General features: G+C 43.7%; 1 long non-coding RNA gene across 1 annotated transcript; it reads right to left on the bottom strand.

The window, feature by feature from the left end:
- On the bottom strand, positions 1 to 27,496 carry LOC131900013 (uncharacterized). The gene is made up of 2 exons (XR_009376160.1): positions 27,389 to 27,496; positions 1 to 307 (listed from the first exon to the last, which is right to left on the bottom strand). It is a non-coding gene; the product is annotated as an uncharacterized LOC131900013 (long non-coding RNA).

Raw genomic sequence — 27,496 nt, 5'->3', positions numbered from 1 at the left:
TGATTTCAAAGGATAAGAAAGTTACATTTTCCTTAAACATAGGGAGATAAAAGTGTTCAGGATATATGAAGAGAGCTTGGCTTCCAAGTCCAGGGGAATCCCTTTCTTTCTCCGTCAGGCTCTGCAAGATTTAGAAGCAGTCACGGTTTGAAGATTCATATCTTAATGGTATTCTGAAAGCCTTTTCCTTTTATCTTTGCCTCCACAGTCACAGAGGGAGACCAGAAACTGACTTGAGTTTCTTGTTTGAGGAATAGTCCTCTGGTCCCAACTCACTTTTTCCTCTTTTCCTCGCCTCCTTCTTTGCCTTTAAAAAAAAAAAAATAACATTTTACCCTTCATCCTTTGTCCAGCCAGCTCACCCTGGAGAAGGCAGTCCACCCCTTTACAAGCCTCTAATGACACCTACTTTGGTTCCTGAGGAGATAATGGCTTAGAAAGCTTTCTCCGTGGGACTGGAGCCCCTGCCCAGCCACATGTCCCAACCCTAGCACGAGGCAAGTTTTGTGCAAGTGGAGACAACTCCATTTAGAAAAAGACACAGAGACCTGGCTGGGCCTGTTGTATCTAAAAGACACAGGCCTTTGGAATGTTTTTCTGTTCTTGAAACCAAATATCCAGCAAATTCTGGGATGTCTTTCTTAGAACCCCTGAGAAAAACAAGTCAACCCCCATAAACAGACATGTCCAGGGAAGGGGAGCACAAAGATTACAGGTACATGGGAAATTCCAGCCTCCTGCTAGTTAACCAAAGAGTGGTCTTGGTTTTGCTTTCCCCTACCTGACCCATAGTTCCCTAGTTCTAGGTTTTTCTGAAATATTGAGCAAAGTTCCCTGTGTTCTCTTTGGGGTGATCTGAGAAACCCAGCCATTCCCTCCTTAGCTGTTTTAGGAAGTTCAAGTGTCCCCAGGACTCTCAGGGCCCTGGGTTCAGTTCTGAGGGCACTTGGCTGAGGGTTACTTATGATTCTCAGTAAGCTGTATCTCTCTTGTCTCTGGGCCCAGAGAAGAGGAGGGCCAGCTATTCCCATTTGTTGAGGAAAAGAACAGCATTCAGGCCCAGGGATATTGCACCCCGAATTTTGTCTTCCCCACTTACAAACAGCCTGGCCAGTGGCAGAGAATGCACAGTGGGCAGAGAGATGGGGAAGGGCAACAAACTGGACTGGGCTCACAAGAGATCGTGCCTGCAGAGAAGCAGTTCTGGAAGCTCCAGCAGAGTGCTCACAGCTTCCCCTTAAATGGGGAGTTATTAGTAAATGTTTACTATGAAGTCTTTTGCCACCTTTATATATTACTTTGAGACAATGTCTCTAGATGTAGCCCGGGTTAGCTGAAACTCTTGTTAATCCTCCTGCCTCAGCCTCCCAATCACTGGGATAAAGGTGTGAGCCACCACACTTGCCCCCCTCACCCCCACGTCCTTAACGTTATTTGTAAAACTAATTAACATGAATGGAGTGAACAATATATACAAATAGATGTGGGGGGAGGTTGCTAGGGTTGGAACTTGGTATTGTACAAAGGCCTGGGTTCAAATCTCAGTACTCTAAGAAATAGTTTAGATAAATACAATTTAACCAGGGAAGGTTAAACTTCTTAGAATAAAAACTTTCTCAGATGGCTGGTGATGCCAAAAGGTTCAGCCACCCAACATTAAGGCTCCTGATAAACTGAAACAAATGTGATAGACAAGTATCATTCTCTACTGTGGAATACAATATTTGTTTAACTAAGTAAAGATGTTTTGCATGTGTTTATGCTGCATTTGTTTAACTATGCAGAGATTTGTTGCTGTTTTACCTTGCCTGACAAAGGTACCTGACTGGTCTAATAAAAAGCTGAATGGCCAATAGCTAGGAGAGGAGGGACAGGCAGGGCTGGCAGGCAGAGAGAAAAGGGGAGCCAGCCAGCCAGGCACAGAGAAAGCAGGAAAGCAGGATGGACAGTACGTAGATGAGTTAAACAAGCCTCAGAGAAACACCTAGATTAACAGAAATGGGTTGATTTAAGTTAAAAAAAAAAAGCTAGCTAGAAACAAGCCTAAGCTAAGGCCAAGCATCCATAATTAATAATGTCTCCATGTCATGATTTGGGGGCTGGCAGTCCAAGAAAGCATGTTACAATTATCCTCCTGTTTTCTCAAAGTCTTATCTGAGCCTTTGTGTGGGTAAAAGGATAGGCCTTGTGTCTTGAAATTGGATGCAGGACAGAAATTTCCAAAGATGCTATACTATTAGGTTTTTGACTACTAGGCACAAATTAGAGTCGCCTGGGAAGAGGCAATTGAGTAAGTGCCTCATCAGATTGGTCTGAGGAGCATTTTTTTATTTTGATTAATGATAAATGTTGGTGTGGGAGGGTCCAGCCCACTGTGAGCAACATCAACCCAAGGCAAGTGGTAGTTCTGGGGTGTATAATAAAACAGGCTGAGCAAGGTACAAGGAGCAAGGCAATAAACAATATTCCCCATGGTCTCTGCTTCAGTTCCTGCCTCCAGGTTCTTTCCTTGAGTTCCTGCCCTGACTTCCCTTAGCAATGGACTGTGACCTGGAAGTATCACTTTCCTCTCCAGGTTGTTTTTGATCACGTTGTTTATCATAGAAGCAGAAAGCAACCTAGGGCAGTTCCTGGACAGTCAGGGTGTCATCTGTCCTCAGCAGTACCCTCAAAGTACTGAGCGTCAGTAGAGGGAGAGTGAAGGCAGGAACTACAGGTGGCTGGAGGTGGGCTGCAGCACTGCCCTGATTTCCAGGAAGTTACAGCATGCAGTGTATCTCCATCTCCTGAGGAACCCAGAAGATGAGGTGTGGAAGCTACTGCCTGGTAACAGCCTCAGCCATAAAAGTAACACTGTGAAAACTCCATTTGGTGGGTAACAATGAGAAGTTAATGCAGGAGCCATTACCCTTTCGTTAGCACAAACTTTGGCAGCAACTTTTCCAGGCTCCAGACAAGCCTCTGGAGAGCAGCAGCCCAACCCAGAAGCACTCCATCACTTATATGAATGAAAATGAGTGCAAACAGATTGTCGAGATGTCTGCTCACATCACCTCTTTTTTCTTGCAAGGGATCCCCTCTGTAATTACATTTTGACTGTCAGTTCATAAATTTTTCTTATTACAAACTGGCCATTATTGATTGCTTTTTAAAAGTACTAAAACCGAGCCCAAAGCTGTAGATCTCTCTGTAAATTCAAAACATGCTGTGTCAGGTCCCAGTCACTGGCCACGGAGGAGAAGGGGAAAGTCTCTGAGCTCCTTTGTGGCCTCTGAGCAGAGGCAGGCCTCCTACCACACATGGCTCTTTACAGGCCGAGCTCCGAGGCCTTTGTGTTCTAAGCCGCAATGAAAATAATAAATAAAGGATAAACGGGCTTGGCAAACACTGGCACTTTGTCAGCCAAGACCTCATTGTTCTTCCACTGGGTCTGACTGCTCAAAGGGTTCTATTTGGACTTTAGGATTTGTGAGCAGATGCCACCAGCCGAAGAAGAGAAAGACAGTGGGGTGGAAAGAAACACTTCCATCTGAAGCTTCTGGATGGGACTTTCTCAAATGTTCCGTCTTGTGTTTCACCCTGTGGTGGTTTTATATTTAAGCCTATCAGCTTTTTGTTTTGTTTGTTTTGTTTTCTTTTGTTTTTTGTTTTGTTTTATTTTGTTTTAAAGTCTCAGGTGAAGTCTGTGTTCTGGGATAAGAATGGGGTTTATCTTTTCAAGATTGGAGGGAAGTTTCTGGAATCTTCACTAGTCACAAAGAAGGGAATATACCATCAAAAGACACTTCTGATTCCAACCCTCAACTTTGGCTGAGAAGTTTGAGCAAGAGGAGGCCCCCAGGGTAGGAACTCCCCGATGCCTCTAGCCCAGCCCCTTCATGCAGTCTCAGGAAACCCCAGGGCATGCTGCCAGCACTCAGCTCTGTAACCCACAACTATACAGCCTGGGCTGAGCAGAGAGGGGAGGGAAGAAGCTGCCTGTGGATGATGGTTGCTGATTGGGACTGGATGGAGCCCAGCAACCTGAGGGCCCTGGAGTGGTTTGCATGGCCCCCTGTCTTGGGGAGCTGGCTCAGGCAGGCAGAGCTACCAAGCTGGCCTGGAAACAAAGCCCCTTTCAGGTTTGAATCTGTCCTTAATATCAAGATACCAGCTGGGGTCTCCAGCAGGGAGGAAGCTAAGCCAGGCCAGGATGGCAATCACACCTGAGTCAACCAAGGGCACAAGATGGGAGACAGAGTGTCTGAAAAGTAGAAATGCTTAGGGTCCTCATAAATGTCTGAACAATGCACCAGCCACACTTGGGAGCAGGAAGCCATATCACTCAGAGGGTGGCCCTGGATAGGTGTCAGCCTCTACAGAATGTCAGAAATACAAGTTCACTGATCTCCTTCTGGCCTTCAGGCTTCAACAATTCCCGTGCGTTCTTGAGAACTCTCAAGTGTGGAAGACTCCGAGTTGGAAGCCAGTCCTAAATGCCTCCTGGGGATGACTGGGGGGCCAGCAAAGGCCACAAGAAAGCACAGAGACCAGCATGATTATGCCTTTGCTACCAGGACCAGCTCAACCTGTGATTTCTCTCCATACTGCGCATTGAGTTTGATGACAGGTGGGAGGGAGTCACTGTCCTGCTTCCCAGTTCTCTCAGAGCTGACTTCCCATTCCAGAGGAGACCAGCCTCCTCTTCCACCCCGGCCACTGGTCAGGAAGGAGATGGGTAGGAACCACCTCCAAACCTTATACCCAGAATTCAGTGTCATCCCCCTGCCCCTGACAATACATCTGCGGTGGGATCCTGAGGGCACCAGTAAAACAAGCCACGCACATCAGGCCAGTGGTACAGAGGGAACCACCAGACAAGCAGAAAAGCCTGAACACAATCTCTGCTCCTAGCTAGAACTGGTAGCCCCAGGGCCTCTGTGCCTTCATCATGCACACAGCATTAGAGGCCCCATTGCCTATATTAGGGTCAGCACAGTGGGAAGGAACCATGGGAAGCTGTAGGATCCCACTGAGCACAACGATGCCTTCTGTCCCAGAACAAGTACCCCACAGAAGCATCCCATGTAGTACCCTCTGCCAGATCCAGAACAACAGGAAGCTGTGGCCTTCATGGACAAGAACCCAGCCTCAGCCACTGCCTGAGTGCTGCACGGAGTGCTTCCAGGCATCTTTGTAGCCCTTCCTGCTTGTCAGGAGCAGAAAGTTCTCAGGGTCTGCAGCCTAGCTCCCTCTTCATTCAGCTCTGGGGATCACACTGATTTCATTGGGTATGACCTATGCGGAGGTAGGAAGGTCTGGCTCCTCCTTCACTCAGCAGGGTCCGCCTATACTGAGACAACCTTGGAGAGCCCTCAAGGCTCCCTCCCTCCACTGCCATCAAGGACTAAGCTAACACTCCTACGAGCATGTAAATGTTTTTGTTTTTTTCCACTTTCACTGTTTTCCAAGGGGACCAGAAATGGGCTTGCCAACATTTAGACGGCACATCAGAGCAGCCTCTGGAATCTTCTCTGCCAATCCAGGCTGTCCCCACTGTTCTCCTTATGCCCTGAGCCCACACACTCCACGCTCCTCATTAACAGCAGAGTCAATAATTGCACTTCTTTGACAAGCAAGAGTCAGACCCATCCCCAGGCACCCCAGATGCCCCAGTCCTGTGTACTTTTCCAGAATTTATATTTAAGAAAATATGATAATGATGGCTTGCTCCAAATGGCAGCTTCCTCCTGACCTGTGGCTTTGGCTTTTGCTCCTGAGCTCCATTCTGAGGCCTGAAGCTCAGGGGCCTTCATGTGCAGGCAGAAGGGCCCCAGCAGGCCTTGGGGCACTCCCTCCTCATCCCTCCCAGTAAGCGATGAGAACGGTCTCCTTAATTAGACTTTCTCTTTAAGTTCTGTAGCCTGCTAATGAGTACGAGCACCAAGGCACTTGGGAGCCCTGAAGAAATTATTTGAGAGCAAAACCAAGTGGCCTCCATAAAATCTCTCACTAGTTTAGTCAAAGGAGTGTCCCCTCCCTCCCATGCACAGGACCACCTGACACAGCTCAGCTGGGGTATGGTGAGAAATTAGACACACTGGCTTTCCTAGGGAAACAGGCCTCTCTTTGTATTCCCCTGTCCTCTGTCCTAGGCAAATTGTTTCCCTATCAGCTGACCTCTGCTTGACCCTGATTGTCACTCACCAAGTCAGGAACCAGGCTCTCCTTTTGTTCTGCCAAGGGCCCAGAGAGGGTTTGTGAACTCTCTGAGGTTGCACAGGAAGGATACACGGGGCAATACTACCACTTCAGGCTACAGATTTAAGGTCATCCAGTTGAATAGCTAATAAGTCTGAGTGTTCCTGAGTGGCAGGCATTGACGCCTATGTTTCTTTGTCAGATAATTATTCAATTATAGGCCTACTGGGCCAAATTCCCCAGTGTCCTGGATCTTACATTTCAACCAGGATAGCAGCAGGATGCAAACATATAAGATAGTCCCTTACTGTCCACCGCATCGCAAAGAAAAAGGCACAAGATATGCAAATAGAGAGGGGCTGGATACTTGAGAGGGAAGTCAGGATGGCCCACCCTAAGGAGGGGCAGCTGAGCAGAGGTAAGTATAGGGGTTTCCTGTGTAGTTTTTGTGGGGAAAGCATTCTAGACAGAAGAACAGTGGGGACAAAGGTCCTGAGGCAGGAGCCTGGTCAGTAATATATAATCAAGGGTCCAGTAAAGGTGAGAACAATGGGGTACCAAGGAGCAGATGATTTATGACGTGTGTGTGTGTGTGTGTGTGTGTGTGTGTGTGTGTGAGAGAGAGAGAGAGAGAGAGAGAGAGAGACAGACAGACAGACAGACAGACAGAGACAGAGAGACAGAGGAGAAGCTGGGCTTAGGAAGGGGCAGATGGGTGGGTAAAATCATCAGTGACTGTATCGGGTGGGTCCAGTTACAGTAAAGTCACTGGAGCAGGAGAGATTAAGGAGCTGGCTCTATTCCAGCTCCTGCAGACAGGCTGTACACGAGCAGCCCAAACCTGGAGCCCCCCAAAGACCAAAAGACACTAAAGACTAAGGAGGGAGCCACCGCTTAAGAAGCTCTCCTGTTTCACTGGCTTCTGCCCAACCCTCAGCCTAGCCTCAGTTTACTTACAAGCCAGCATTTGGGGGCCTCCCTATGTCCCGGGCACCAGCAGCCAGGGCTTTGATGGTCAGGATCACGTCCTAATCTGCCCAGCAGCCCAGGGCTTGGTATATTATCCAGAGTTAGCATATGACAAGGATCCCATTCTCTCAGCAGAGAGAGCGAACACATTCCAAAGCCGATTGGGGTTTAACTCACAGAAACCTCAGCATTTAATCGACCAAACCAGAAAGTAATCCTCCTCTTGGCTGGCCTGGGAGCCTGGGTTTGCCTGCAGTCATGGGGATCCATGACTTGAATTCACCCATGTGCCCACTGACACATATCCCAGGATCCAGTGCCCAGCAGGTCCCTGAGACACTCATCTCACTGAGAAGGGACCTCAGGGCTCCCTATGCACCTGTGCTGTCCCTGGAGGCCCTCTCTCTCCTCTTCAGACACTGTGCTGTCCTCAGGCCATGTGGCCCATGGACTATGCCGCTCACCCTGACAACAGCAGTGGACTTCTCACTGCCCTCTGTCTGCCTCACTCTGGCACTCACACCTAGATCCACCAGGTCTGTGCGGCTTGGTACTGAATTCCCCTGTATGACTAGTGGCAAACTGGGCCGGTTTACTTCTAAAGGCTGCCTGGAACTTACTGACACGAAGTCACCCTTCTGCCTTTCAAAAGAGGCCTTCATAGACCTCTGACAGGTCCCCAGTGGCAAAGATAATTGACAGTGTCTTTGAAGGCAGGAAGAGGGCGAAGCCTCTTCTTCTCTAGGACCCTTGACAGACACTGGAGGGAAAGCCATTCTGACAATGGCTAAATTTTAAAGCACCTACTGTGTGCTAGCTGTACCTCAGCTGTTCCAGCTAGGGAGTTAGGTAACATTCCAGTAACTCCATGTATAACTCGAGAGTGGCATGCATGAAAGAGGAAAGGATGAAATCGATCCCGTAAGGTTCTTCACACTACCAATGAGAAGGGAAGCGCTTTCTGGCAGACTGCACTGTGAGAACAAAGGCCAGTAAAGTGGCATGGTGTAACGGACTGGCTTGTAAGTGTGAATAGGGAAAAATAAGCGTAAGGATTCTGTCCTTAATTACATCATCAGCCTGCAATGGCGTCCCAGCCTAAAAAGCGGGTGGGCCCTCTGTGCGTCCCTCTCTTTCCTTTCCACTCTTTCCTTCCATCTGGACCTCCTTCTGTCTCTCTCTCTCTCTCTCTCTCTCTCTCTCTCTCTCTCTCTCTCTCTCTCTCTCCCTCTCCCCCCCCCCCCAATAAAGCTCTAAAAAGGTAACCATGGCTTGTAATTCTTCCGACCAGCACTCTCCTCTGCCGGCATGGCCGCTGCCAGTGGCAGCCAGCCATGAGCAGCACGCTGTTTAACCAACAATAAGATGTGTTTACCTCCTAATGTCTTATAGACTTATTGTCTTCCTGGACTCCTCAGCAAAAAAAAAAACAAAAACAAAAACAAAAAACAAAAAACTCCCACCCCAAGCATGCCCTGGGGGTGAGTAAAATGTCCTACACTGGTTTTAGCAGGGGGACAACTTTGTATTAGTGCTCATAACCTCCCATTGATCCCTAGGACCTAAGGAACCAAGACAACATAAAGCCCAGGGGCTCCTGCTGAGTTCCACAGCCTCTCCCATTTCCACCCTCACCCCTAAGGGTTTTCTCCTTCTCCAAAGTCCCAATCTGGAGCCTGGTTCCTGTCTTACGACACCATCATGGTCCACCCTGTATCAGAGAGCTCTGTGGGAGAGTAGGCTGATACTATTATGCTTGACTCCACCCTGTGGAGACAAGGAAGTGCTCAGGGCCTTCAAGACACACAGATGCTATCCAGAGATGCAATGGATTAACCCCATAGTCTCTAAAGACAAGGGTCTCCACCCAGGCTGAACACAGTTTTGGTTTCAGTTTCCAGTGATGCTTGACCTCACCTTCCCTGCTAGAGATTTTTAGCTAATTGATGGACAGTGTCATCAGGACACATGATGTTCACAGCAATCAAGGTCAAACCACTGATCTGAGAGCCTGACTGTGGAGTTCAGTTCTCTGGGCCACCAGCATAGTTGGTTACCTCAGGTGGCCCAAACTCCCAAGCTCCACAGCTTGGAAGGGTAAAAAAAGACAAGGAAGTGCTGACTTCTGGAAAGGGCTGGAAGGGGCAAGCAGGTAACGCACACCAGGCTTTCAGAAAGAGGGGTACACATGCAGGCACATCCCCCAAGCTGCTGAAACATGGTGTATGCTGTCCTTGGTATTCCCAGAGGCAGGGTGTGCTAGACTAGGGTGTATGACTCTCGTAGGGCCTGCACAGAAACAGCCCCTAGGAACTGACTTGTACTTGAAATCCTTTAGTTGAACCCCTAAGGTTCCTCCTGGAACTTCCCTGAGAACTTGGCCTCCTTCCTCAGGTTGGTCATTTTGGCCCTCTCTGGGACCCTTTCCAAATCAGTTCTATGAAGCAATTGAAGGTTCAATGAAACACAGGCCCTGACATCTCCCACCTCCCCTTCCCATCTCCTCAGAGGTTTGGTTTCATGGTCCTCCTGCCCAGTCCCAAAGGATTCCAGCCAAGGCCCTCAGCACTCCCACTCCAGCCTCCATGGTCCTCAGAACCTAGAGAATTCCATCACATGGGTTCATATAGACCAGAGGCTCCTACCAAACTCTCAGCTGCCTCTCAGATTTCCCACAGTCCCTTTCACTCTCTTGCCTTCTCCTCTTCCCCTTGACTGTCTATGCAGCAAAGGCTAGATCCAACCAGGGGAGGCGGCATAATGCATGCCTCCGGGGCATCTTGACAGTCAAGAAAAGATGCTGACCAGCCGAACACCTGGTCTTAGCCTGCTTCCTTAGCCTTCTCAGCCTCCCACCAGTCCCCAGCTTGCAGGCAGATATGCAGAAGTCCACAGCTCAGTTTTAGGGAAGGGTGTGGGTGCCTTGGTGTGTGTGTGTGTGTGTGTGTGTGTGTGTGTGTGTGTGTGTGTGTGTGTGTGTGTGTGTTGGGGGGCTCTGCTGTTTCGTGAATCAAGAGCTAAGGAACTCAGAAATAAGTGAGGACCACACTCCCCAGAGACAGCACTTGGAGTTGTGGCTAACCCTCCAGAGCCCAAGCAAGGAGACTTTCTGTGGGGAAAAGTCAACTTGAACTAGCTTTCTCCTCGGTCCCCCTCACAGAGAAAGCCATCCTCACCTGCTGGTGAGGGGCTGGTGCCTGAGCTGCTGAGTCACCTTGTGGAATCCTAACCCCCATGGCTCCCCTGCAGGCCCCAGGGCTACTTGGTGTGAGGAGGTTGGTAGAACATCAGTGTTGCCCTGCGTATTCACTACTTTTCATATTCCTGTGATCAAATACCCAACAAGAAGCAACTTGAAGGGAGGAGGCTCATGGTTTAAGAAGGGTAGAGTCCATTTTGGCAGAAAAGAATGGCATAGGAGCTTGAGGCTGTTTTGTCCAGTCAGAAAGCAGAGAAAGATGAATTCCTCTACTCAGCTCAATTTTTGCTTTATATTCAGTCTGGGACTCTAGCCTGTGAGATGATGCCTCCCATATTCAGAGTGAGTCTTCCCTCCTTAAATACCGTCTCTGAGGTAAAGTCTAAATCTAGTCAATTGACAAATGAAAAGTAACCATCACAGACTCCTAGTCTCCTCTCTTCACCCGACAGGCAGGCTACAGCCGTGCTGCTGACAGTGTGGTCCATGTCTCAGTCGGGCTGTGGACTACTTAGGCCTGGCCTATGATAAGCAAAGAACTTGTACCAGAGTAGAAACTGTGCCGCCATGTATACAGTTGGGCTCTGTTAACATTTATTTTTCCTAGCAAAACTTTCTTGTTGAAAGGACCTCATGACAGTTATCCTGTAACAGTGGAATGGTAGGCTATGGAGTGCTCATGTCATATCTCTCTGTGCTCTGGCCCATCCTTCATACACACACACACACACACACACACACACACACACACACACACACGCATATTTTATATATGCATATATATATATATAGATAGATAGATGATAGATAGATAGATAGATAGATATATGACAGCTTTCTGTTCCTAAAGCTTTAGCAATTGATGCTCCTCATCAGGTAGCCTGTCCTGTACCATTCGCAGGGGGCTGAGGAGAAAGTTACTGTGATAAGGAACCAAGCAGATCAGCCTGCTGGCTCTAGCCACCTTGTCCAGGATTGGCCTTGGTGTCAGTCACCAGGATGCTGTTAGTCTTTTTCTTGCCTTGACCTTTTGTCTAACTTCCCAGTTGATGCAGAATATGGGATCAGACAGTAGTGTTTATCAAGTTCTCTTGCATCCTCACATACAAGGTAGGTGCCTGTTGCCAGACTGACATACAACATCACAGTATCACATGTGGAAGCGCACAGTGCAAGCCAGAGGAGGTCCAGCTATGCCTTTCTCATTTTCTTCTACCCCTAGCTGTCCCTCTAAGCCTTGCAAATCAGGATGGCACCACAGCTGGCATGGAAGCCACCTGGTTTCTGGGCCCCTGATCCCATTGGATCCCAGAGCCAAATGCCCAAGCCTCAGCCACTGTCGGCTCCCAAGTGGGTGGTAATCAGAGATTCTAGCACAGGCTTTGATGCGGCAGCCGGCGAGGCAAGCCGGCGCTGTTTGAAGTGCCTGCCTGTGTAATAAGGATTCCTAATTCGCTCGAACCAAAGCAACATTTGCAGTAAAGATCATTTTTGGAATGAAAAATAAATTGTGACTGGAGGGTCTGGGTTTGTTTCAAAAAAGGAGATCACCCACAAGCATCGCGTCTCCAAGAAGCCACCCGCCCATGTGCGCTCAGATGGAGAAGCATGCCACTTGGAATTTCAAAGTGCTGCTAATTAAGAGCAGTTTATTAAAATGTCAATCTTTTCAACCAAAACAACTCTCTTCCCCTGCTTGCTGAGTGGCTTTCCCTGCCACTTTTCCCACCTCAGATAATCCAGTGGGCAGCTTCACCTGGGACCCCTGAAGTAACTGTTGCCCCGAACAGCTGGAGGAGAGCTTCTAAGTACTGCCATTCTGCTAAGGAGACTCTCACAGAACCTGTCTTTCAAGAGTCAGGGAGGCTAGCCAGGCTTGCTGGCACAGGCCTGTAATTTTAGCACTCAGAAGGCTGAGACAGGAGAATTGAAGTGTTTGAGGCTACCCTGGATAAGTTAGAAGCCCAAATCAGAGACATGGTGAGACTGTATCTCAAAATCACGTGTGAGCCTGAGCGTGGTGGCACATACCTATAGTACTAGCACTCAGGAGGCAGAGACAGGAGGATAAGGAGTTCAAACATGAAGAGTTTGAAGCCAGCCTGGGATTCATGAAACACTGTCTCAGGGGACAAGGGCAAAAACCAAGCACATGGACACTAAAGCTATGTGACACAGTAGTTAAGCTTTTTGTGTCCCAGTTTGTTCCTCTGTAAGTGAAGTGATAGTGCTCTAGTCTACTGGAGGTGATGGTGAGGATCGGGAGCAGTGGTGTGTGGAAAGCTGCCAAATACTAACATCTGATGGGCGTTAATACTATTGCTTCCTGAGTGTGCCATGAGAAGGCACTCTTATGTCTCACATCTTTCCAGAGACATGTCTCTTGCAAGGTAGAAATGAGCTTTCTCAGTTTTCCAGCTTCAACCGTTGAGACCTAGTGAATGTTAGTTGATAAATGTCAATTAGTCTGCACATGAATGAACATGTGCAATGTGCAACCCATCCTTATATTCAGTAAACACAGCAATGTTAGCATGGGTCAGTGAGCTGATAGCTGTCCACACAAGATCAGGCTGTGAGGTGGGGTGGCTCCTTGCCCTGCTCACTACTCCCTGGTGTCAGCACCTCCCCTGAGTGTACTCCAGACCTAGGGAACGGAATGTAGCAAAAGCAAAGGGAGGCGACAAAGAAACCCTGCCTCAAAACAAACACACAAATAAAAACAAAAGGAGGCAACAAAGAAACCCTGCCTCAAAAAAGCCAAATAAATAAATAAATGCAAAGGGAGGCAATTCCATATAGCATGCTTAAGCCTCAGCATCTGTCTCTTGGTACTCTCTCACCCTCTCAGCTTGTTGGCTTTGATGAAGCAGGCTGCCACACTAGGTAATCCTGTCAGATACCGTGTGAGTTAGTGAGCATGGATCTGACCATTATCCCGTTGAGTTTGGACATGACAATGCCACCAGTTAGGACCCAAGAACAGCCTGTATGTGACCTGAAGCTGAGGACTTATCCAGTCAAACTGCATAAGAACCTCTTACCTACAGAAACCATGACATAAGACATGTGTCATTTCAAACCACTGAGTCTGGGGCTCCTTCGTTACTCAGCAGTACAGGCTGTAAGGGAAAGGAACTCTTCACTGGGGACAGGAATGTTGTCTTTCACCTATCTGGGATCACCCATCCTTCACCTTGCTCTACTGGCACACAAGAGTCATATTCCAGTCCAAGGGACCCTAGGAAGAAAGTGCATCTAAATATGGTGGGCTGAATTTAGGTCCTAATTTGTGTTACTCTCCACTTCTCTATACTAGAGGGAGATCAGTCAGCTGACCACTGGTTGTATTGGGAAGTTGTCATCATATATGAGAAACTGATTGGCAAAATTCCAGAGTTTTCAGAGTGGAAGCAGCTAGGGAGATGTATACCCTCACTCACTCTGATGGCTGAATGAGACCCAGCTGTCTCTCACAGGAATCAGCATATAATTATGGGGCATTTATACTGTGTTCCAGGTATGGTGCCAAGCAGCAAGAACACAGCAGTAAACAGAAGTACAGTCCCAAATACTCCTTACAGAGGACCTCTCCTGTCGGGGCAGAGGCTTTGAAAAAGTATAAAGTGTGGTCATAGAAGTCCAGGGGGCCGTGGGAGGGAAGAAATGAGCAGCATGACTTAGTAGAGGTCTTTTAAAAGACATAGCCTTTGAGCTCCAACTGAAAGGGGCAGAGGAATTCCCTGGGTTGAAAATGTGGATGGATCAAAGGCCCAGTGTACATTAATAACAGGACCAGTTCCCTTCTGGACTGTGGATTCAGCACACCCAGTAAGCCAGACACTATTCTAGGCAACTGGGTCACAGCATTGAGCAGAAGAGACCACTTCCTTCCTGTGGAAGTGTATGCTCAGGTAGAGTTATTGTTCCCAAGGGAAATATAGAAAATAATATAGAGGAGACCTCCAGGGCTGCCATTTGACCTGGAACTTTGGTCATGTGAACAAATGCAACTTCTGAAGCTACATTGGGAGAGGAGGGACATATTTCCCATGGGGCAGGTGAAATGGTCCTATGGCAGGAATTACTTGATATTCAGAACCACAGGGCTGCCTGGGCAGATTTAAGTCCAGTGCTAGAGCCCTGGCACATATCTATCACTGTTAAGTGGCTACAGGATTAAAGAGCCCATCCCAAAGGCTGTGTTTATGTCTCTCTGATCACCAAGACCTGACTTCCTCTTCCACAAACTTCAAATCCCTGGTTAGAAAAACAAGTGACAGATGGTGTCTTGTTACTCCTAGCACTGCCACCCAATCAGGCTTGACTTGATAGGTCCCATGGAACCCAAGGATTTCTTGCTGTGGTGATATTTTATTTGTGCTCTAACAAATAAAGCTTGCCTGGGGATCTGAGGACAAAACCAGCCACTATATTAAACATAGAGGTCAGGCAGTGGTAGCACACGCCTTTAATCCTAGCATTCAGGAGGCAGAGATTCATCCAATCTCTGTGAGTTCAAGGCCACACTGGGAACAGGCCAGGCGTGGTGGCACATGCCTTTAATCCCAGTGCTAGTTAACCATAGAGGTCTGGAGGTCTGGATAGACAGACAGACAGGAAGTGATAAAGCTGGGCAGAAAGAGGAAGTGATGAAGCTGGATGGAGAAAGGAAGTAAGATGGCAGGATTCAAAAAGGCATGTAAGGCATGAGTATACAGGAAGTAGCTCTCTTTTTTGGGCTGAGCATTTCCTAGTGGTAAGAATGGTTGACTTCTTTCTGTTTCTCTGATCTTTCAGCTTTCACCCCAATATCTGGCTCTGGATTTTTTTTTTTATTAATAAGACCACTTAGCAATTCGTCTTATATCTTGCTAGTCTCTCCCTCCCTTAAATTGATATGCTCTACATAGGTGAGCTCCACAGGTTCCCCCCCCCCCATAGTACCAAGCAAGCAACTGGCCAGGGATGTCCTGGCCTAGCAGCTCTGAGTCTTGAAATCTCTCCTTGGTGTCTATTTTCTGGGGCAGGGTTTGAGGGGGACAGGGGGCTGAGACAATCTTACCCCAACATGTAATCATGAAACACCTACCTACTGCTCAATAGTCATGCTATGAACAAACAAATGAATGACAACTATGGGGATAGACACACAAATGAATACCTTTAATAATATGTCAGCTATTTTGAGTCATTCATCCATTCATTGCATAGATATTTGTTGTATGTAGCTCTTTCCCGTCTGGGCCTCCAGGGTTTTGCCAACTCTTCACCAGGGAGGTACCCTTCAGGGGTCTCAGTAAACAGGTGCCTAAGAGGCCAGAGTGTAAGAAAAATAGGCTCTGCCCTGCTCCTCCATTTGATGAACCTTGACTTCAGTCCAGCTCTGCCTACCCACTAGGGGAACCCTCTCTATAGCCAGCCCTGAAAGGTTTCCCTCCCCATTCACAGAGTGTATAAACCCTAAAGTCATCTCCTCTCTAAACACACCCCTTTCCCACCCTTCCCTCATCTTGCAGTTGGGGCCATGCATCCCTTGGTTCTCACCTTAGCCCGCTGGGCCTGGCCACTCTTGTAGGTATGGAAGGGAGCAAGGAAATCTCTACTGTTATGGAACATTACTTTAACTAGTCAAAGATGTGTTACATTTGTTTATGCTGCATTTGTACAATGATGTAAAGATGTGTTACATTTGTTTATGTTGAATTTGTTAACAATGTGAAAATGTGTTGCTTTGCCTGCATAAGGCACCTAGTTGATCTAATAAAAAGTTGAATGGCCAATAGCTAAGCAGTAGAGGGATAGGTAGGGCTGGTGGGCAGAGAGTAAATAGGAGAAGGACTCTAGGCTCAGGAGAGTTGAGATAGCATGAGAGAGAAAAAGAGGGAGACACCTGGGGCCAGCTAGCTAGGTAGCGGCCAGACAGACAGATGGAGTAGGACATACAGAATAAAAGAAAGGTAAAAAGCCCCAAAGCAAAACATAAATGAAGAGAAACAGGTTAAGTTATAAGAGCTAGTGGTAAGAGCATAAGATAAGGCTGAGCATTCATGACTAATAATAAGTCTCCATGTCATGATTTAGGAGCTGGTTGGTGGCCCAAAAGGAAGCCTGTTACATTTGGTGCCCAACATGGGGCATGACCACAAAGACAGAGAGATCATGCCAGCCTGGTCTGCTGCAGTTGCTATTGGGGCCTCTCCATGTGAGAATCTATAGAAATGTTAGCTTTGAGAAGATTTAAGGAAGCAGTCATTTCATATGGTATGAATTCACCCTTTGTAAAACAGATGTTAAATTCATGGGCAACTAGGAACAGAACTATTCCACAAGAATGGAAGGATTTAGTTACAATAGTATTGGAAGCTGGTCCTCAGTTACAATGGAAAACGTAGTAAAGAGAGAAAGCTAGGGCCATGGAACAACAAGGTAGGGCTAGAGGTCATGAGATTTCCTAAGACCAAGTTCTCAGTGAGGGTCAGTATACTGATTTGCAAAGACAGGCTATATTTGGTGATCATACCTTGGTTCTATGCCATGTAGCAGCTTTGAATGCTTGGGACAGGGTTGAAGACTCAGAAAAGAGGACAGAGCCATTTATTGAAATTATATAAGGCCCAAAAGAAGCCTTCACCGACTAACCCTAACCCTAACCCTAAACCTTTTACAAAGATTGACATCAGTTGTAAATAGAATAATATCAGATCCAGATGTTAGGTAAATATTAATTGAATCTTTGACTTTTGAAAATGCTAATTCAGAGTGAAAAATGGTCATTAGGCCTTTAAAGGCAAGAACAGCACCCATAGAAAAATGGATCTGAAAAACAGTTGATACTGGGCCCACTTTTTTTTTTTTTGGTTTTTCGAGACAGGGTTTCTCTGTGTAGCTTTGGAGCCTGTCCTGGAAGTTACTCTGTAGTCCAGGCTGGCCTTGAACTCACAGAGATCCACCTGCCTCTGCCTCCCAGTGCTGGGATTAAAGGCGTGTGCCACCACCGCCCGGCATGGACCCCAGACTTCTAATGATACTTGTATAGGAACACTGCTTTCTGAAAATATTAAGAAAAATAAAAATGCTAGATATTCTAATTTTGGTAGATAAAGTCATCTGAAAAGGGATTGTAGGATAAATGCTCCTAGAAACAATATTTATTCTATAAATAATCCAAACAGCAGGCCCCAGCCTTCTGGAGAATGCCATTGGGAAATGCCCTGAGGTGCCTTCCATAGGCCTCAATATCAAATTTGATTCAATCATTCCCTCACAGAATTGGGGAAACCTCTCCACAGAGCAATTAAAAGATTTAATGCCTGTTGTTAAAAACCACACTGCTCTGGATGACAGTACAGCATCAGTAGATAAAACGAGATTTTCAGGAGAAACCATAAAGCAAATATTTTGGCAAACTTCTATAAATGATCAAAGACCAAAACTAAAAATATAAATAAATGGGATAGAAATTGAGGGTTCAGTAGACACAGGTGCAGATGTAACATTAATTTCAACAAAATTGTGGCATCCAGATTGGCCTCTTCAGGAGGTAAATGTTCATCTTCTAGGGATTGGAACTTTATCTTAGATAAAACAAAGTGCAGGATGGGTCAAGTGTATAGGGCCAGAAGGATAGATAGGAAAATTAAAAACATGTGTGGCTAACATAGCAATGAATTTATGGGGATGTGATTTGTTGCAGTAATGGAAAATACAGATGAACATTCCCCCAGTCTCAGAAACAAACTATAAAATAAGGAATGCTTCTGACAGAAATATTAGAAGGTATTATCAGGGATGGACGTAGACCATTCAAGTTGTACATAAGCAGGGCACAATAGCTGTTGGTCTTTCAAAGGTACCAACAGCCCTACTGACAAACCTATATGGATGGAACAATGGCCTTTGACATCAGAAAAATTATAGGCACTAGAACACTTGGTACAGGAGCAGATGAATGCTCAACATATTGGAGAAGTCCTTGGAATTCTCCTATATTTGTCATTAAAAAGAAATCTGGAAAAAGGAGAATGTTAACAGATTTAAGAGCCACAAATAAGGTAATTTGGCCAGTGGGCCCTTTATAGCCTGGAATTCTTTTGCCTTTTTTATTACCTAAGTGATAGTATATTATAGTGATTGATTTAAAAAACTGCTTTATTACTATACCTTTACAAGAACAGGATAGAGAATAATTTGCCTTCACAGTGACTACTTATAATAATTCCTAGCATGTTAAAAGACACCATTGCAAAATTCTTTCGCAAGTAATGTTAAACAGCCCCACTTCATGTCACTGTTTTGTACAACAGCCATTAGAACTAATTCATAAACAGTTTCTTCAATCTATAATTTACCATTACATGGATGATATCTTATTGAATGATTCAGACATGGATATTTTAGAAAAAAATGTTTGATGGAGTAAAAAGAATTTTGCCTTGTTAGGGATTACAAATTGCACCTGAAAAAAACACAAAGAGGAGATTCTATTGATTATTTAGGATATAAGATAGATTTATAGAAAATTCAACCACATAAAGCACAAATCAGGAGAGATCAATTATGAACTTTTCATAATTTTCAAAAATTGCTGGGAGATGTTAACTGGCTATTTTCTATAATTGGATTAATAACTCAAGAACTAAGTATTTTATTTCCAAACTTACTAGGTGATAAGAACTTAAATAGTCCAAGAAAATTATCAGCTGAGACAGAGAACTGGCTCTAGTAGAAGAGAAATTACAGGATGTACATATGAATCACTTGAATCCAAAGCTTGATTATATTCTGGTTATTTTATCTTCTACTCATTCTCTCACAGGGATTCTTATGCAGAGAGAAGATAATATCTTATAATGGATATTTTTACCACAAAAGCAGAGTAAAAAATCAAAGGCCTATGTAGAAAAGGTTTCTGAATTGATTCTGAATGGGAAATTTGTCAATTAACAGGAATATACCCAGCAGAAATTGTGGTCTCTTTAACACTGAAATTGCCTCATTATGGGCAGAAAATGAACATTGGCAAAGAGCTTGAAGTAATTTTTAGGGGGAGATTAGTAACAAATATCCCCAAAGCAAGAGACTTTATTTTATAAAAAGAACTAATTGGATTCTCCCTCATATAAGAAAAGGTACCAATTTCTGGAGCCCCTATATTCTACACTGATGCAAATAAATCAGGAAAGGAAGTTATAAGTCAGGAAAAATAAGTAAAGTGTCTCAAAGCCCTTATGATTCATTTCAGAAATCAGAACTATATGCTATTCTCACGATATTAGATTTTTCAGAAGCTTTTAATATAATTGTAGACTTTCAATACACAGAAAGAGTTGTTTTAAATATTGAAACTGCTGAACTTATTCTTGATGATTCAGAATTAACTTTGATATTTATTCAACTACAACAAATAATCAGAAATAGAAATCACCCCTTATATACAACACATATCAGATCCTATATGGGTCTACCAGGCCCTCTAGTACAAGGTAATGATGAAGCTGATCAGCTATTGGTAGGAAAGGTGCTAGAAGCCTCATAAAAACACCATGTTAACAGCAAAGGTTTTTCTACACTTGGCAACAAGCCAAGGAAATTATAAGAAAATGTCCTACTTTTTCTTTGTATAACCAAACTCTACTACCTGCAGGAAGTAAACCAAAAGGTACTCAAGAAAATGAAATTTGGCAAGTGGATGTGTTTCATTTTGTAGAGTTTGGAAAATTGAAATATGTGCACCAAACAAGAATACATATTCATAATTTCAATCAAACACTGCGTTAAGTTCTGAAAAGCCTGATTCTGTAATTATGCATTTATTAGAAGTCATAGACATTATAGAGATACTTGTACAAATTAAGACTGATAATGCTCCAGCATATGTCTCTGGTAAAATGAAACAGTTTTTTGCATATTACAATGTAAAACATATTACAGTTATACCAGACAATTCTACAGGACAAGCAGTTATAGAAAGATCTAATTATACTTTAAAAGATATGCTTAATAAGCAGAAAGAGGTAATAAAGACCCCCAGAGATAGATCACACAATGATTTATTGACTTTAAATTTTTTAATGCTAATAAAAAAGGAACAACAGCTGCAGAGAGACACTGGATAATAGAAAAAACTGCTAAATTAAATCAGCCTATATATTTTAAAGATATATTAATCTCAGAATGGAAATCAGGATATGTGTTACATTAGGGAAGAGGTTTTGATTTTCTTTCTACAGGAAAAGAAAAGTTATGGATACCATCAAGATTGATAAAGATTAGTTTTGAACAGGAGAGCCTTCCTGATGAGGAGAGGCCATAGTTCATCAAACAGCTTGGTCATTCAATCTAAACTAATTTATAAGAATAACAAATGCCTTTCATTTGAACAGGTATGAAAAAAGTAATAATTTTTATTAGTTAAAGATAATGCTTTTTCTGTTGCCACAAAATATTTTGTCTTGACAAAGATATAATCTGACAGAAAAAGAACTCCCCAAAGTTAGGGTTGGGGCAGGGATTTATTTTTGTCTTTCCAGGAGAATGAAAGCATCCAATTAAAGAATCTGAAGACCACTGGACAAATAAGACATATGAATAAGAAGGACAAATTATCTCAAGAAAAATGTCTGAAGAAAAAGAGTAAAACTGACCTAATGTTATTGCACATTTCCTATAGGATAAAATTTCATAAATTTTCCCAAATAGTTGTTTCTGTTGCTCTTTACAAACATAAAAGGCAAATGGTCTTTTTGTGGTCCCAATTCAATTAAAAATCAAAGCTGACATTGGAGTTGGATTATGGCTCTTTCCCTCTCTAAACCCAAGCATACTTGTTAAAGGAAAACCCAAAATCTCTGTCTCATGTCAGAAGAATCACATGGTATAGGACAGAAGAAAACCAAAATTAGGGACTATTCTATTGTCACTGATGTCTAAGGTATAAATATTAGTTCTAAAATTATAAGATATATATATATATATATATAATTAAATTATATATATATATATAATTAAACTTCCCTTTGTGATATTAATGGTCATTCTAATTAATTCTAGAAATGGGCTTCATCTAGCTTCTTGTATATAATTTTGAATTTGATTTTGAAGCAGGTAATGAGGAATTAGGTTTGGGTATCCTGGATTGTGGTCCTTTAACCTCTCTGAGATCTGCTGCATATGACATTGACAATAAGTTTTCTGCAATGAACCATAGTCATTCCTAACAGTGATCTTTGAAGTCTCTAAAAAGGTAATGGGGGCCCCACATAGACATTTCCACCTACATTGTAGTAATGTCATTAAGCTGACAAATAACACCCAAAATCATTTTCAGACTACAAACTGCTCAGAGCAACTTCAAAGCTACTAGCTGAGAGGGTCCAGCCTTACAAACTACTCTATCCAGGACTTGAAATAAGTCCTGCATTTTCCCATTATACAGAGACTGAACAACAAATGTTACAGCTAGTTTTCTCAGGACTTGACCATTATCACAATTTTCTTAGGGTCCCCTAAAGAGATGTTGCCCCCAGACAACAGGAAGTAATTTTAAGAAGACGACACCCACATTTCCAAGAGATGGGTTGGGTGGTTTTTGGTCACTCAATGGGTTATGGATATTTGTCGTCATTTGGGGGGTTGGTAAAAGAATATATTAGATTAAAATACAATTTTAAAATAAAATTAAGTCCTTAAAAATGGAGTAATAAAAAATATAATAAGCCACATAATGATGGAAAATACACAGAAAGTCTGGATGCTGTATGTTATTGTATTGTCTTTGAATCTTTTGACTGCTGAAGAAGGAGTGATAGCTGATAAGACATACTGGATTATAAATACTGTTACATTAAACCAACCTATATATTTTTTAAAAAAGTTTTGACTTTAGAATTTAAGTCAAAAGATATGTTACTTTGGAGAAGAGGTTATGCTTTTGTTTCCATAGGAAATAAAAGGCTATGGATTTATTTTAGGTTAAAGAAAATCAGGTTTAATCGAGGAAGACCACCTGAAATCCTGACTACAGACATAAAAAAATAAACCTAAAAGAACTACAAGACACGTGATGCATATTTTACCTACTCAAACACATAACAAAAAAATCATCTTTGGCTGACTTGTGTACAATGTACAGATTATACTTGTATTAATACAGATATGTATGTTACATTTAAAAGTTTATGTATTTTCAGAGCAAGGGGACCAGATACCGATGGGAATGGATGGCTCAGGTGATCCAGCATCCAGAACAGCTTCAAGGCTGCTGACGGAGATGATCCAGCCTCACAAAATTCTCTATTCAAGACCTAATAATTATCCTGATTTTCTCAAGGTTCCCTCAAAGATTTCCAGCACCCTCAGACAACAGGAAGCAGTCTAGAGAAAACAACATTCATATTCCCAAAATATTGGTTATGGATATTTGTTATCATTTAAAGGTGGTTGGTTACAAGTTGTTATTGGTAATGATCAGAAAAAAAGCTATGCAAAAGAGATTAGATTTAGGGATCTCATTGTAAAAAGAAAAGGGGGGTATAGAAATGATAGAAGAGTAGATTATTAAATCTACTTTTAAACAAAAAACAACTACTGGTCTTCAATATTTTACATTGGTATAGATTTTTGTATATTGATACAAATTTGAGATTGTTTTTCTGTTATACTGTAAATGTTTCTACTCTTGTTTAAGATATTTTTGTGTACTGATACAAATTTAAGGTTATTTTTGTTACATTGTGTATGTGTTTCTACTTCTGTTTAAGATATTTTTATATTGTTAGAAATTGGAGGTTATTGTCCTTATACTGTACATTTGTTTCTATTTTTGCTTAAGGCATTACCTATACAGCTCATAGCTATACAGCTTATTTAATTATACAATATGAAATTTTAGTCCTTAAACGCTATTTAGGATAATGAAGAGACTAATAGTCACCCATAATTATCAAACTTATAGTCATGTTAATTAGGTTTTCTAGGTATACAGAGATATATTTAGATAGATAGATAGATGGTCTTCAAACTCTTCAAAGACATACAGAATACAACATTTTAAATGTTTTAATAACTTAAAGCTTTTCATGACAGTGAGACACATCTGCTCCTGGCAACACTTATCTACTTCAAAGAAGATGATGGGCATTGAAGAAACTTCATATGGAGTTTGCTCTCTTTATGGCAAAAGCTAGTCATATGGGAAAAGAAACTGCCCTTGCCTCAATTGCTGACAATTACTGTCCAAACTGGACCAGCAGGATGCAAAAAGGCAACTACCAAACTTTGCCAAGACAAGATAAGATAGTCCTTCAAAACTCCCTGCTTCACAGGAAAGTCTGTCAGATATGCTAGGCCTGTAGGCCAGAGTTGGATACTCCAATGCTACAGAAAAACTTTGAGTGACTGCCCAGGCAGCCAGATGTCCCTATCTTTAGGTAATATTTCACCTTTCTCAGGTCTTTAATGGAGCTGAAGACTAGATAATTATAGGTATAGTTTTCCTTGCCTATGATAAAAGGTAAATTAGATACAAAACTTTAGACTCACAATGATAAGATAAATGGTATAGTATTTTCATTAATTTTGCCAAATACAAATGAACTAGATATTGTAACTGTAATTCTTTTTTGTTTGTTTATTTTTTTTGTTTTGTTTTGTTTGAGACAGGGTTTCTCTGTGTAACTTTGTACCTTTCCTGGAACTTGCTTTGTAGACCAGGCTGGCCTCGAACTCACAGAGATCTGTCTGCCTCTGCCTCCTGAGTGCTGGAATTAAAGGCATGCACCAACACCGCCTGGCGTAACTGTAATTCTTACTTAATAACTGTTTTGTTATATATAGTTTTACTATGTTAAGGTTAAAAACTTCCTTTTTAATTAGAAAAAAAGGGGAAAATGCTACAGAATAATTCTTCTGTACAATGTGAATATGTATTACTCTCATTGGTTAATAAAGAAGCTGATTGGCCGATAGCAAGGCAGGATAAAGTTAGGTGGGACAATCAAATTGAAGACACTGGGATCAAGGAGGGTGGAGTCAGAGAGTCACCAGCCAGCCACCAAGGGAGCAGGACATGTAGAAAATGAGGTAATAAGCCATGAGTCATGTGGCAAAGCATAGATAAAAATATGCATTAATTTAAATGTAAGAGTTATCTAGTAACAAGCCTGACCTATTGATCAAGCATTTATAAGTAATATTAAGCCTCTGTGTTGGTTATTTGGGAGCAGGTGGTCAAGACAGGAAAACACCTACACTGAACTTTGCCAAGACAAGGCAGGAAAGTCCTTCAAAATTCCTGCTTCATAGAAAAATCTGCCAAATATTCTAGGTCTATAGGCCAAAGGCGGATGCCCCAGTATTGCAGAGGAAACTTGGGTTTTGAAAGTTGCTTGCTCTGCACTTTCTGTTTACTCAGGTAATAATATATCCTTCTGGGGTCTTTGATGGAGTTGAAGACTAGATAGTTGTAGTTTTCCTTTGTTATGATAGAAGGTAAATTAGGTACAAAACTTTAGACTCACTAAGATAAGATAAATAAATAATGAAATATTTTCTCTGAATTTGTCAAATACAAATGGGCTAGATATTATAATGTAATTCTTACTTGATAACTGTTCTTATTGTATATAATTTTACTAAAGTTAAAACTCTTCCTTTTTATTTAGACAAAAAGGGTGAAATGTTGTGGAATACTACCTTAACTGTGCATAGATATGTTACATTATGCTGAATTTGTTTAACGACGTGTAAAGATGTGTTGCTTTGCCTGCCCAATGTACCTGATTGAGCTAATAAAAAGCTGAAAGGCCAATAGCTAGGCAGTAGATGGATGGTGGGGCTGGTGGACAAAGAGAATAAGTAGAAGGAGAACTCTAGGCTTAGGAGAACGGAGAGAAAACAAGGGAGAAAGAAAAGGAGACACCCGGGGACAGCCAACTAGGCAGCTGTCAGACAGACAGACACAGCAGAGTAGGACGTACAGAATGAAAGAAAGGCAAAAAGCCCCAAGGCAAAACATAGATGAAGAGAAACAGGTTAAATTAAGTTATAAAAGCTAGTGGGACAAGCATAAGATAAGGTTGAGCATTCATAACTAATAATAAGTCTCCGTTTCATGATTTGGGAGCTGGTTGGTGGCCCAAAAGAAATCCTACTATACCCTGCCCTTGGGAATCTTACCTTTTAGTGGAAAGGGTACCTACCAGAAGTGTTGTAAGTTTTTAGAAAATAATCACCTATTAAGGAGTAGTACAGACTTCTTTGACTTAGGATATTTTGATTGATTGGTTTTCTACTTTAAAGTAGTGCATGAAGCCAGCCAGATACAGGAAACCAAGCCAATAATCCCAGCACTTGGAAAGAGGGGGCAGATGGTCAGAAGTCAAGGCTAGGCTAGGCTGCATGAAATCCTATCTTAATTTAAAAAAAAATCTAGGCATGGTAACACATGACTTTAATAGTCACTTTGAAGGCAGAGGCAGGTGGGTCTCTATGAGTTTGAGGTCAGTCTGGTCTACACAGCAAGTTCCAGACCACATAGCATTACACAGTGGAGCCATGTCTCAAATAAAAGTTTGTTCTTTTTTTTTTTTTTTCCAGAGCTGAGGATCGAACCCAGGGCCTTGTGCTTGCTAGGCAAGTACTCTACCACTGAGCTAAATCTCCAAACCCTAAAAGTTTGTTCTTAAGCCTGACACAGCCAGCAGAAACTATACTTTGGCTTTTGAATTTTGGCCACCTCCCAAGCTTGTCCAAAGCTGAACAGGCAATAAGCCACAGCTCTAAACCAGCCCCATGCTCAGGACCCAAGACAGCTGAAGCTGCAGAGGGCGGGGCTAAGCTGCAATCTTGGTAGGTCCAGTGCGTGGTCTGCATGCAGGACTTCTGATATGTCCTCTTTGCAATGAGTTTCTGTGGACCTGGAGGCTTGCTAAGTGGAACAGCATCTGTCTATGCTAAAGGAGAAGAGAATCCAAGAAGGCCTCACTGAGAATGTGACAGGAAGTGACAGGAAGTAAACAAGGGGCCCCCACAAAGGCTCTGGAGTTTGACCTCCCTGACAAAGGACTGGAGAGAAGGCCCAGCCTGGCCTGACCTCTCACAGGTGCCAAGTGGGCTTCAGAGACTGTGCACAAAGGGCTAGAGGAGGGAGGGCAGGAGGAAAGGGCAGGGACACTGTAGGGGCAAGTGGGGTGTTCCTGGGGCAATACAATGAGCACCCCACTAGCCAATGGAGCTACCCTCAAACCCTGACTGATGCAGTCTCAGGCTCTGCCTTGGATATTTCACTCCTTAATCCAGGTCAAGGCTCAATCCCACTGCTCATTCATGTCCATGACAGCCCTGTCTTCTAAGGACTCCCCTTGGGAACTGACCACCACCCAGACTACAACTCACAGCCAGAACTAGTCCCCAAAGTTTCCCGTGACCCCAGCAGCCCTAGGCAGAGAAAAGCTCAGCGCTAAGAAGGAGCTGCACCAGCAACTTGACCTGCCTTCCCCCCAGGCCCAGAGGCCACATCAGAGAGCCATGGGAGGTAAGGGGTGGGGCATGAGGGAGGTAAGGGCCAGCAGAGGGCAGTCCTGCCTGTGCCAGGGCCTAGGACATCTGTCCCTGGGGACTCTCCCCCTTTGGTGATTGTTTCCCAGGCTCCCTGGAGCCAGAGGAGGATGGAATGTTCTTATCGCTTCCCAGAGGGAAGGCTTTCTTCTTCACAAAAATGTTAAGCTTCATAATCCGATGGAGAACCTGGACAGGCTGCAGCTGGCGGCCTGGGTCCTACTTCTGGGAACTGCAAGGAGAGGGAGAGACGTGGGGGTGGGTCTGGGTGAACTATTCCAGGGAAGAGGGACTAACGATGATCAAGTTCTGTCTGTGGCGAGCTTCTATCTAGAAATGCCCCCAGTCCACACTCAGAGATGGGAGCTCCCGGCCTGTGCTCCCAGTGCCGGAGAGGATGAGATAGGAGATCAGTTCAGGCTGCACAGTGAGACTCTGTCGATAAGTAAATCAACACACAAAGATTAAAATGTCCCTACTCACAGACTTGATACTGTCACTGCCACCATTGTGGAGAAGAGGCCTGTAGGGGAGAGAGTGAGACTGGAAGCCTAGTGAGGCCCCATTCCCCTGAGACTCCCTGAGTCCCTG

Source organism: Peromyscus eremicus, chromosome 1 (assembly GCF_949786415.1).
Source record: "Peromyscus eremicus chromosome 1, PerEre_H2_v1, whole genome shotgun sequence".
In the NCBI taxonomy this organism is placed as follows: Eukaryota; Metazoa; Chordata; class Mammalia; order Rodentia; family Cricetidae; genus Peromyscus; species Peromyscus eremicus.
Note: the sequence above shows the minus strand (reverse complement) of the source record. Positions and strands in the feature narration are given on the sequence as shown.